This window comes from Aquarana catesbeiana, linkage group LG01, assembly GCF_042186555.1.
Source record: "Aquarana catesbeiana isolate 2022-GZ linkage group LG01, ASM4218655v1, whole genome shotgun sequence".
Classification (NCBI taxonomy): Eukaryota; Metazoa; Chordata; class Amphibia; order Anura; family Ranidae; genus Aquarana; species Aquarana catesbeiana.
Window position 1 is genome coordinate 346708350 of NC_133324.1, and position 13810 is coordinate 346722159.

Sequence of the window (13810 nt, forward strand, 5' to 3'; positions counted from 1 at the left end):
CATACCGTTCTGGATCATGTGTGCTCCCACCATGCTGTCACTGTCCAGTCCAGGAGGGGACACTCATTCGTCATATCTCACTCTCTGCCCCCCGCCCCCTCTGGGGCTCCCTCACACCCTGCTGAGTACTATGGATAATGGGAGCGAATGAATGCAAGCAGATGGAGGAAGCGGCACAAGAGTTCCTGGAGGCAGGGGCATGACAAGCTAGACACCGTGCACAGACCTGGCAGCAGGACCTGGATAGGAGGGGCGGCAGGGGTGACATACAGAGGAACCAATCCTCCCCATTTTCATCCTGTAGCCACTGAATGCCTGTGGGGGGGAGAGGAGGCAAAGAAGGCTTTCAGTGGCTGCAGGATGGAGGGGATAGGCTCCTCTCTATGTCACCCCTGTCACCCCTCCTATCTAGGTGCAGAGGGAAGCTGCATGAGCCACCCTAGCGCATGGGACCAGGTCACAATTGGGACCCCTGTAGCTACGCTTCTGCTGTAGGGGTTAATTTGAGATCCACATATCTTTTGAGGAACTCAATATCCCATGATTGCATACACTCATATTCCTTAAAATCCCCAACTTGGATTTGACTCTTCTGGCTTGTGAGCCATTCAGACACTTTCTTGTCGAGATCTTCCACTCGGGAGTCTCTATTAGTGTGATTACCAAAAGGGGCCACCTCAGGATCCATGATGGTGTGTAAAGGATAGAAACAAACCTGGGAAAGCCCATATGGAGAATTCAACAAATGTAAAATGATTACACTGAAAGGGGGGGGGGAGCGAGTTAAAGGTAAACACCCTTCCTTCGCTGGTAAATTAAAAGAAAATGAGGGTGAGCTGCTGGAAACCCAGAACGTCCAAAGCAAAAGAAAAAATGCCTTACGTCAGGGCTCAACCACTCAAAATCGATTAAAAGTTATTGTACGTGAATAAACCATGTGAACATAACCTGCAATCAACAATTACCTAAGGCTGCTACTGTCAAAAAAGGCGAAGGGACTCCATCTGTGAAAAAAAAATTAGGAAGGAGGGGAGACAGCTCAACCACTCTAGTGTAGTAAGTGTAGTAAGCTCCAACCAATTTTAATAAAATAGGATTAAAAGATGTCCATCAATGAGGCTTTTGTCAAATACCATTCCAAATATGATTGTGCCTGATGTGTATTAAATCGCTTGTCTTAGACTTTTCCCATTAGCTATTTTATGGGCACATTGTATTTTATTTTATTGATTTTGTTTTATTTCTTTCCCCAACTGTGCACCTTAGGTGTAATCAGTTTGACATTTAATACTAGTCACAATTATAACATTGGTGTTTCATTTTAGTCTCAGGCTGTTGGAGCACAGGGAGGTTGTGACAGCTTTAGCTGGAGGTGGATTTTTCCATCCGTATCTTGCAGCCAGCCCAGTGCCCCAGCAGCCTGCACAGCTCATTTGGGGATCGGGTTTCTGGGGTTTTGGGGACTATTTAAACAGAGTGGGTAGCCCAAAGGGGTCAGCCGAGGAAGGTCCCCCGAAGTGTATCCTTTGACCCTGGACATCAGGTGGACTACACCATCCATTGACCATCCATTGACCATCCATCGACCATCCATCCTGGGAGTGAGGAAACTGAGGCACATCATGCATGTTAAACTGTCAGAGCAGCTACCCATCCAGCAGCCAGTGATCCGAACTCTGTGTCTCGAGTGGATCACTATAATACAAAGCGGTATACACTGGTGTCAGCATTGGGCACTGTAAAATGTGAGTTGGCAATCTCTACTTTTTATACCAGTTTTGATTTTATTAACCACTTGCCGACCGCCGCACGACTATATACGTCGGCAGAATGGCACGGGCAGGCAAAAGGACTTACAGGTACGTCCTTGCCTGCCCGCGGGTGGGGGGTCCGATCGGACCCCCCCCCGGTGCCAGCGGCGGTCAGATCGAGGTCAGGGTCGATCGAAGGTGAGGGGGAGGCCACTCATTCGTGGCTCCCCCCTCGCGATCGCTCCTGGCCAATGACGAGCTTCCTCGGCTTCTGTGCATGTAAACAGAAGCGGAGGAAGTGATGTCATCTCTCCTCGAGCCGGTCTTTTTGATCCGGCGCCGAGGAGAGAAGACATCCAAGTAAGTGCACCAACACTACACTAACAGTAGAACACGCAGGCACACTTGTCACCCCCCTGTCACCCCCCAGTCACCCCCCTGTACCCCCACACATACTGACACCAATAGCAGGTTTTTTTTTTTTTCTGATTATTGCATTGGTGTCAGTTTGTGTCAGTTACAAGTGTTAGGGCAGTTAGGTTAGCCCCCTTTAGGTCTAGGGTACCCCCCCTTAGGTCCAGGGTACCCCCCTAACCCCCCCTAATAAAGTTTTAACCCCGTGATCACCCCCCGTCGCCAGTGTCACTAAGCGATCTTTTTTCTGATCGCTGTATTAGTGACACAGGTGACGCTAGTTAGGGAGGTAAGTATATAAGTTCGCCGTCAGTGTTTTTTATAGCGACAGGGACCCCCATATACTACCTTCTAAAGGTTTTAACCCCTTGATTGCCCCCTAGTTAACCCTTTCACCAGTGATCACCATATAATTGTTACGGGTGACGCTGGTTAGTTGGTTTGTTTTTTGTAGTTTTTTATAGTTTATTATAGTTTATTATAGTTTTAGGGCACCCGCCGTTTATTACCTTATAAAGGTTTAACCCCCTAATTGCCCGGCGGTGATATAAGTTAAGTTTTTAGGGTCAGATAAGGTCTGCGTCGCCCCAGGCAGCGTCAGGTTAGCGCCAGTACCGCTAACACCCACGCACGCAGCATACACCTCCCTTAGTGCTATAGTATCTGAACGGATCGATATCTGATCCAATCAGATCTATACTCCCCAGCAGTTTAGGGTCCCCCAAAAAAAGGCAGTGTTAGCAGGATCAGCCCAGATACCTGCTAGCACCTGCGTTTTGCTCCTCGGCCCAGCCCAGCCCAGCCCACCCAAGTGCAGTATCGATCGATAACTGTCACAAAACACTAAGCACACATAACTGCAGCGTTCGCAGAGTCAGGCCTGATCCCTGCGATCGCTAACAGTTTTTTGGTAGCGTTTTGAATCAGTCGCTGACAGTCAGGAGCTTTTTTGCCTGTGAGTCTCACTAGTGTACCCCTAAATTTAGAGCCCAAAATGGCAAATCGAAGGTACACTAGTGAAGAGGCCTACAAGTTTCTGAGCATGACAGATAGTGAAGAGGAAGTCACTCATCTGTCAAGTTCAGGCTCAGAATACGATCCTGTAGAGGACAGCGGCTCCATGACAGATAGCTCTGACGACGGAGTTGTGGTCCCTGCTAGGGTCAGGCGTACCAGACCCCGAACTTCTTCTTCTGTCCTTGAAGTGCAAGAACCGCAGGTCCCTCGTATGGAGCAGAGCAGTACTAGTGCCGCTATTCCTTCTGGTGAACTGGCAAGCACCAGCGGCCTAGTACACCCTGGTCGTACATCCAGCACTGCAGTATCACGTGGTGACGTGGCGAGTCCCATAAGTGCAGTTCAAGCTGGTGAGGTGGCAAGCACTAGTAGGGTCCCGCTGCCACCAAGAAGAAGACGAACACAGGCCCGTCGTGCCCATAGTGCCCTTCCTGCTGCATTCGCCAATCCGAATTGGGTACCCACCACTTCTGCAGCACCCGTATTGCCCCCATTCACTGGCCAACCCGGAATTCAGGTGGAAACAGTTGATTTTACGCCACTGGATTTTTATTCACTGTTTTTCACCGAAGATCTCTATAGATCTATTGTGGACCAAAGCAATTTATACGCTGGTCAACACATCGCCACTATTCCCCAGTCCTCCCTTGCCAGAGATTGGAGACCAATTACGGTCTCAGAATTTAAGATCTTTCTGGGCCTTTCCCTCAACATGGGCATAACCAAAAAGAGTGAGTTGCGGTCATATTGGTCCACTGACCCAATTCACCATATGCCCGTGTTCTCTGCCTCCATGACCAGGGCACGATACGAGCAGATTTTGCGGTTCATGCACTTCAACGACAATGAACTCTGTCGTCCTCGTGGAGACCCTGAATACGATCGGCTCTACAAAATTCGGCCCCTCGTAAACCACTTCAACCAACGTTTTGCAGACTTGTTTACTCCCCATCAAGTTGTCTGCGTTGATGAGTCCCTGATTAAATTTTCTGGCCGCTTGTCATTCAAACAGTACCTTCCCAGCAAGCGTGCCAGTTACGGGGTCAAGATGTATAAGCTCTGTGACAGGGCCACAGGCTATACATGTAGATTTATGGTTTACGAGGGCAAAGATAGTCACGTAGAGCTGACAAACTGCCCTGACTACATAGGAAGCGCTGGCAAGATAGTGTGGGACTTGGTGTCACCCTTATTCGGAAAGGGGTACCACTTGTACGTGGACAATTATTACACGAGCGTGCCACTTTTTAGTCACCTTTTTGATCATCAAATTGGAGCATGTGGCACCGTGCGACCTAATCGCCGGGGCTTTCCTCAGCGGCTTGTAGATTCCCGTCTTAGGCTGGGGGAGAGAGCCTGCTTGCAGTGTAATAACTTGCTCGCTATGAAGTGGAGGGACAATAAGAATGTTTTCGTTCTTACCTCCCTTCATGCAGACACGACGACCCAAATTACTACGGCGACTGGTGTTGTGGAGAAACCCCTCTGTGTCCACGAATATAACCAAAATATGGGAGGGGTGGACCTCAACGACCAGTTGTTGGCGCCGTACCTAATTGCCCGTAAGGCCAGACGCTGGTACAAAAAAGTGTCTGTATACTTATTTCAATTGGCTTTGCTGAACGCACATGTGCTATACAAGAGCTTCAGGACGGACTGGATCCTTCCTTAAATTCCAGGAAGAGATCGTCAGAGCCCTTCTGTTTCCAGACGGTGCTCCACCTCACCTTCCCCAACGAAATGCAGTAGGCCGGCTGCATGAGAGGCATTTTCCTTATGCCATCCCGAGTACCCCTACCCAACGAGCCCCCCAAAGAAAATGTTGTGTCTGCAGCAAGCGCGGATTTAGGCGTGACACCCGGTATTATTGTCCCTCCTGTCCTGGCAATCCTGGTCTTTGCATTGGTGAATGTTTTGAACGCTACCATACACTAGTTGAGTTTTAGCGTAGGGTACAGCACTGCACAGACTAGGACACACTTTCACAGGGTCTCCCAAGATGCCATCGCATTTTGAGAGACCCAAACCTGGAACCGTTACAGTTTTAAAAGTTACAGTTATAAAAAAAAAAATGTAAAAAAAAAAAAAAAATACACAAAAAAAATATAAAATAAAAAAAAACAAAAATAGTTGTCGTTTTATTGTTCTCTCTCTCTCTATTTTCTCTCTATTGTTCTGCTCTTTTTTACTGTATTCTATTCTTCAATGTTTTATTGTTATGTTTTATCATGTTTGCTTTTCAGGTATGTAATTTTTTTATAGTTTAATGTGTTTTAACCATTTTTTTGTTTTCAGGTACGCCATTCAGCTGCAGCGCGGATTTATTTATCTTGACAGCAACAGCGTTTGCTCCCACGATACATAAAGCCGTGACTCCAGCGCTGTCGGAGGTGATTTCACCACCACAGTTACATACTTCAGCATATATGCCGAAGCGTGGGGGCAGCAGTGGGTGGAGGAGCGATTTGCTCCTGCCTTTTGTGGGAGGATGCCCCCATGCTTCGGCATATATATATTTTAGGTAGGCACAGGTTGCGTTAAATGTTTTATTTTTTACTATGTTTTTTTTTTGTATTTGCTTTGCAGGTATGGTAAGTATTACTGTTATACTGTAATGTTACTTTGTTTTTTGTTAACCATCATTTGCTTAGCAGGTACGCCATTCAGTTGCAGCGCGGATTTATTTATCTTGACAGCAACAGCGTTTGCTCCCACGATACATAAAGCCGTGACTCCAGCGCTGTCGGAGGTGATTTCACCACCACAGTTACATACTTCAGCATATATGCCGAAGCGTGGGGGCAGCAGTGGGTGGAGGAGCGATTTGCTCCTGCCTTTTGTGGGAGGATGCCCCCATGCTTCGGCATATATATATTTTAGGTAGGCACAGGTTGCGTTAAATGTTTTATTTTTTACTATGTTTTTTTTTTTGTATTTGCTTTGCAGGTATGGTAAGTATTACTGTTATACTGTAATGTTACTTTGTTTACCATCATTTGCTTAGCAGGTACGCCATTCAGTTGCAGCACGGATTTATTTATCTTGACAGCAACAGCGTTTGCTCCCACGATACATAAAGCCGTGACTCCAGCGCTGTCGGAGGTGATTTCACCACCACAGTTACATACTTCAGCATATATGCCGAAGCGTGGGGGCAGCAGTGGGTGGAGGAGCGATTTGCTCCTGCCTTTTGTGGGAGGATGCCTCCATGCTTCGGCATATATAAAACGGTGCATGTATGCCCATCATTAGAAGTGGGTAGATGAAGGGAGGTATTCTAATGGTGGGCATACCCACCGATCAAGATCTTTTTTTCATTCAGCCCACAGGCTGCATGAAAAAAAAGTTTACAATGTATGCCCAACAAGGACCAGCAATGTACTGGTATGTTGCTGGACTTTGAGTGGTTATACCAGAATGATGCCTGCAGGTTTAGGTATCATCTTGGTATCATTCTTTTCAGCCAGCGGTCGGCTTTCATGTAAAAGCAATCCTAGCAGCTAATTAGCCTCTAGACTGCTTTTACAAGCAGTGGGAGGGAATGCCCCCCCCCCACAGTCTTCCATGTTTTTCTCTGGCTCTCCTGTCCCAACAGGGAACCTGAGAATGCAGCCGGTGATTCAGCCAGCTGACCTTAGAGCTGATCAGAGACCAGAATGGCTCCAAACATCTCTATGGCCTAAGAAACCGGAAGCTACGAGCATTTCATGACTTAGATTTCGCCGGATGTAAACAGCGCCATTGGGAAATTGGGAAAGCATTTTATCACACCGATCTTGGTGTGGTCAGATGCTTTGAGGGCAGAGGAGAGATCTAGGGTCTAATAGACCCCAATTTTTTCAAAAAAGAGTACCTGTCACTACCTATTGCTATCATAGGGGATATTTACATTCCCTGAGATAACAATAAAAATGATTAAAAAAAAAAAAAATGAAAGGAACAGTTTAAAAATAAGATAAAAAAGCAAAAAAATAATAAGGAAAAAAAAAAAAAAAAAGCACCCCTGCCCCCCCCTGCTCTCGCACAAAGGCGAACGCAAGCGTCGGTCTGGCGTCAAATGTAAACAGCAATTGCACCATGCATGTGAGGTATCACCGCGAAGGTCAGATCGAGGGCAGTAATTTTAGCAGTAGACCTCCTCTGTAAATCTAAAGTGGTAACCTGTAAAGGCTTTTAAAGACTTTTAAAAATGTATTTAGTTTGTCGCCACTGCACGTTTGTGTGCAATTTTAAAGCATGTCATGTTTGGTATCCATGTACTCGGCCTAAGATCATCTTTTTTATTTCATCAAACATTTGGGCAATATAGTGTGTTTTAGTGCATTAAAATGTTAAAAAGTGTGTTTTTTCCCCAAAAAATGCGTTTGAAAAATCGCTGCGCAAATACTGTGTGAAAAAAAAAATGAAACACCCACCATTTTAATCTGTAGGGCATTTGCTTTAAAAAAATATATAATGTTTGGGGGTTCAAAGTAATTTTCTTGCAAAAAAAAATAATTTTTTCATGTAAACAAAAAGTGTCAGAAAGGGCTTTGTCTTCAAGTGGTTAGAAGAGTGGGTGATGTGTGACATAAGCTTCTAAATGTTGTGCATAAAATGCCAGGACAGTTCAAAAGCCCCCCAAATGACCCCATTTTGGAAAGTAGACACCCCAAGCTATTTGCTGAGAGGCATGTCGAGTCCATGGAATATTTTATATTGTGACACAAGTTGCGGGAAAAAGACAAATTTTTTTTTTTTTTTTTTCACAAAGTTGTCACTAAATGATATATTGCTCAAACATGCCATGGGAATATGTGAAATTACACCCCAAAATACATTCTATTGCTTCTCCTGAATACGGGGATACCCCATGTGTGAGACTTTTTGGGAGCCTAGCCGCGTACGGGACCCCGAAAACCAAGCACCGCCTTCAGGCTTTCTAAGGGCGTAAATTTTTGATTTCACTCTTCACTGCCTATCACAGTTTCGGAGGCCATGGAATGCCCAGATGGCACAAACCCCCTCCCAAATGACCCCATTTTGGAAAATAGACACCCAAAGCTATTTGCTGAGAGGTATAGTGAGTATTTTGCAGACCTCACTTTTTGTCACAAACTTTTGAAAATTGAAAAAAGAAAAAAAAAATATGTTTTTCTTGTCTTTCTTCATTTTCAAAAACAAATAAGAGCTGCAAAATACTCGCCATGCCTCTCAGCAAATAGCTTGGGGTGTCTACTTTCCAAAATGGGGTCATTTTGGGGGGTTTTGTGCTATCTTGGCATTTTATGGCCTTCGAAACTGTGATGGGTAGTGAGAAGTGAAATCAAAAATTAACGCCCTTAGAAATCCTGAAGGCGGTGATTGGATTTCGGGGCCCCGTATGAAGCTAGGCTCCCAAAAAGTGCCACTCATGTGGTATCCCCATACTCAGGAGAAGCAGCAGAATGTATTTTGGGGTGTAATTCCACATATGCCCATGGCCTGTGTGAGAAATATATCATTTAGTGACAACTTTGTGCAAAAAAAAAAAAAAAAATTGTCACTTTCCCGCAACTTGTGTCAAAATATAAAATATTCCATGGACTCAACATGCCTCTCAGCAAATAGCTTGGGGTGTCTACTTTCCAAAATGGGGTCATTTGGGGGGGTTTTGTGCCATCTTGGCATTTTATGGCCTTCAAAACTGTGATAGGTAGTGAGGAGTGAAATCAAAAATTTATGCCCTTAGAAATCCTGAAGGCGGTGCTTGGTTTTCGGGGCCCCGTACGCGGCTAGGCTCCCAAAAAGTCCCACACGTGTGGTATCCCCGTACTCAGGAGAAGCAGCAGAATGTATTTTGGGGTGTAATTCCACATATGCCCATGGAATGTTTGAGAAATATATCATTTAGTGACAACTTTGTGCAAAAAAAAAAAAAAAAATTGTCACTTTCCCGCAACTTGTGTCAAAATATAAAATACTCCATGGACTCAACATGCCTCTCAGCAAATAGCTTGGGGTGTCTACTTTCCAAAATGGGGTCATTTGGGGGGGTTTTGTGCCATCTTGGCATTTTATGGCCTTCAAAACTGTGATAGGTAGTGAGGAGTGAAATCAAAAATTTATGCCCTTAGAAATCCTGAAGGCGGTGCTTGGTTTTCGGGGCCCTGTACGCGGCTAGGCTCCCAAAAAGTCCCACACATGTGGTATCCCCGTACTCAGGAGAAGCAGCAGAATGTATTTTGGGGTGTAATTCCACATATGCCCATGGCATGTTTGAGCAATATATCATTTAGTGACAACTTTGTGCAAAAAAAAAAAAAAAATTGTCACTTTCCCGCAACTTGTGTCAAAAAATAAAATATTCCATGGACTCAACATGCCTCTCAGCAAATAGCTTGGGGTGTCTACTTTCCAAAATGGGGTCATTTGGGGGGGGTTTTGTGCCATCTTGGCATTTTATGGCCTTCAAAACTGTGATAGGTAGTGAGGAGTGAAATCAAAAATTTATGCCCTTTGAAATCCTGAAGGCGGTGCTTGGTTTTCGGGGCCCCGTACGCGGCTAGGCTCCCAAAAAGTCCCACACATGTGGTATTCCCATACTCAGGAGAAGCAGCTGAATGTATTTTGGGGTGCAATTCCACATATGCCCATGGCTTGTGTGAGCAATATATCATTTAGTGACAACTTTTTGTAATTTTTTTTTTTTTTTATTTATTTTTTTTTTTTTTGTCATTATTCAATCACTTGGGACAAAAAAAATAAATATTCAATGAGTTCAACATGCCTCTCAGCAATTTCCTTGGGGTGTCTACTTTCCAAAATGGGGTCATTTGGGGGGGTTTTGTACTGCCCTGCCATTTTAGCACCTCATGAAATGACATAGGCAGTCATAAACTAAAAGCTGTGTAAATTCCAGAAAATGTACCCTAGTTTGTAGACGCTATAACTTTTGCGCAAACCAATAAATATACGCTTATTGACATTTTTTTTACCAAAGACATGTGGCCGAATACATTTTGGCCTAAATGTATGACTAAAATTGAGTTTATTGGATTTTTTTTATAACAAAAAGTAGAAAATATCATTTTTTTTCAAAATTTTCGGTCTTTTTCCGTTTATAGCGCAAAAAATAAAAACAGCAGAGGTGATCAAATACCATCAAAAGAAAGCTCTATTTGTGGGAAGAAAAGGACGCAAATTTTGTTTGGTTACAGCATTGCATGACCGCGCAATTAGCAGTTAAAGCGACGCAGTGCCAAATTGTAAAAAGTGCTCTGGTCAGGAAGGGGGTAAATCCTTCCGGGGCTGAAGTGGTTAAATACTTTACTATGAGTACTCCCTTTGATATCCTTTATTTTATGTGAGGAACTAAACATTATTATTATTATACAAGATTTATATAGCGCCAACAATTTACGCAGCACTTTACAATGTATAAGGGGGACAACACAATTACAGTACAGTTCAATACAAAAGGTACAGGAGGGCCCTGCTTGTAGAGCTTACATTCTAAAGGGAGGGGGTGGTGGTACAAAAGGTAATAGCTGCAAAGAATGATTTGATGGGGGTGGCTCAGGGACAGTTATGTGGGTGTGGGATAGGCTTCCCTGAATAAATGAGTTTTCAGGGATCTCCTAAAGGTGGACAGGGTAGGGGCTGATCGGACATACTGGGGCAGGGAATTCCAGAGTATGGGAAAGGCTCTGGAGAAGTCCTGAAGGCGAGCATGGGAGGAGGTAACAAGGGAGCTAGAGAGCAGGAGGTCCTGGGAGGAGCAGAGGGGGCGATTTGGGAGATATCTGCAGATGAGGTTGGTGATGTAGATGGGGGCGATGTTATGAATGGCCTTGTATGTTATGGTTAGCATTTTGAATTTTACACGGTGGGGTAGGGGAAGCCAGTGAAGGGATTGGCAGAGAGAAGCAGCAGTCACTGATCGATTAGTGAGGTGTATTAGTCTAGCAGCAGCATTCATAATAGACTGAAGGGGGGATAGCCTGCTTAAGGGTAGGCCATTAAGGAGAGCGTTGCAGTAGTCGAGACGGGAAATATCATAAACATAAACATCTTAGAGTGTTGAAATGAACGGCTATTGAAGAAATTAACCAGGCATTGGATCTCTACTTTTTATACCAGGTTTTGATTTGATTAAATACCTTTAATATAAGTACTCCCTTTGGTATCCTTTATTTTATGTGAGGAACTAAACATCTTAGAGTGTTGAAATAAACAGGCTATTGAAGAAATTAACCAGGCATTGGATAACCAATTCAATTCAGCTATGTTTTGGGCACAAGTGGTAAAGATATAACAATTGGTTGAACCACTCCAATGAAAAATCCCTTTCTATCAGAACAAGCAAGAGCCAACTATTTGACAGCTCATGGAAACCATGGACAGACCGGTGTAACCAAATACTTATTACTGTGTGATTCTGTGGTGTATCGATCTTCTCAACAGTGTTACTCTCTTTTTATAACATAACAGTCTTATGGAAATCAATCTAGCTGGGTGATAGCGAGGTTTCTATATGGATTTTCCTGACCTGACATTCTCTGTCAGTGTTTGATTACCTTTACCTACTTTTGTGTGTATACATTTTTGATACTTAATAAAAATGTATTGCTAATATATAACAATTGTATGTATATTGAAAAACTGGCTTTATATTTTATCACATCTTTGGTGCTGAGCTGTGCACATTGAAGGACTTTTAATAAAAAACAAAAAAAACAAACATTTTATATATCTTTTTACTGCTATTTTTTTACTTACTACTTTGCATTTATTTGGAATTGTTGTTGCCACATTGTTTGCGATATTGCACATTAAATTATGGATTGTGATGTGTAAGCGCCACACTTTTTAGAGTTTTTCTCATTGAGAATAACCTTCTTGATCCCCTTCAGTCTGGATTTTGCCCGCAGCAATCCACAGAAACTTCTCTCCTAAAACTCACAAACGACTTACCAACAGCTTAAACCAACAGTCACTATTCTGCACTCTTACTCTTTGACAGCCCCACTGCCTTTGATACAGTTGACCACCCCCTCCTCCTCAAAAAGCTCTATTTTCTTGGTCTCCGTGACTGTACTATCCGTTGCTTCGAATCTTACCTATCTACCCGCACCTTCAGTGTCACTTACAACTCTACTTCATCCTTTCATCCTCTCCTATTCCTCTTACCGTCAGGGTCTCCCCAAAGTTCTGTTCTTGGACCTCTCCTATTCTAGATCTACACCACCTCCCTGGTTCAGCTGATAGCCTCCCATGGCTTCCAAAACAATTTCTATGCTAACGACACCCAAATCTATCTCTCTACCCCTCAGCTCACCCATCAGTTTCCACACATATTACTGATTTACTAACAGACATATCTGACTGGTTATCCCCCCACTTCCTCAAACTCAATCTATCCAAAACCGAGCTTATAATATTTCCTCCTCCATGTTCCCCTTCCCCTGACTTCCCTGTCAAGATCAGTGGCACAACTATCAGTCTGTCTTCACATGCCAGGGTGCTAGAGTAACCCCTGGACTCTGAACTATACTTTCAGGCCCACATCCAATCCCTGTCCATATCATGCTGCCTCAACATATCAACAATATGCCTTGGATTACCTTTACATAGGCTATCACCTTACCAACTGTTCAGTGTCTAGTACTCCTCTCTGCCAATCCCTCCACTGGCTTCCACTCACCCAACGAACAAAATTCAAAGTACTAACAACAACTTAAAAAGCCATCCACAACTCTGCCCCCAGCTACATCACTAACCTGCTCTCAAAATATCAACCAAACTGCTCTCTTCGGTCCTCCCAAGATGTCCTGCTCTCTAGCTCACCTCCGGGACTTCTCCTAAGCTTCTTCCATCCTTTGGAATGCCCTACCCCAATCTATCTGACTAGCTGCTAATCTATACATCTTTAGACGATTCCTGAAAACCCTCCTCTTTAAATAAGCCTATCCTGCTTCTAATACTGTGTTTTTACTTTCTCCAACGGCTCATTCCCCACAGTTATTAACTTTTGTATCACTTGACCCACCCTCTTTGATTGTAAGTTCTAACGAACAGGGCCCTCTGATTCCTCCTGTACCAAATTGTATTATAACTGTAATGTCTGCCTTCATTTTGTAAAGTGCTACGCAAACTGTTTGGTAGGGATGGGCGAACGGTTCGGCCCGAGCATAAGTTCACGCCGAACTTTGGTTGTTCGGCGAACACCGAACAATATGCGGTGTTCGTGGCAAATTCGAAAGCCGCGGACCACCGTTAAAGTCTATGGGACACTAACATGAAAAATCAAATGTGCTCATTTTAAAGGCTTATATGCAAGTTATTGTCATAAAAAGTGTTTGGGGACCTGGGTCCTGCCCCAGAGGACATGTATCAATGCAAAAAAAAAAAGTTTTAAAAACGGATGTTTTTTCGGAAGCAGTGATTTTAATAATGCTTAAAGTGAAACAATAAAAATGAAATATTCCTTTAAATATCGTGCCTGGGGGGTGTCTATAGTATGCCTGTAAACTGGCGCAGTTTTCCCGTGTTTAGAACAGTACCACAGCAAAATGACATTTCTAAAGGAAAAAAGTCATTTAAAACTGATTGCGGCTGTAATGAATTGTCGGGTCTCAGCAATATAGATAAAACTCATTGAAAAAAAT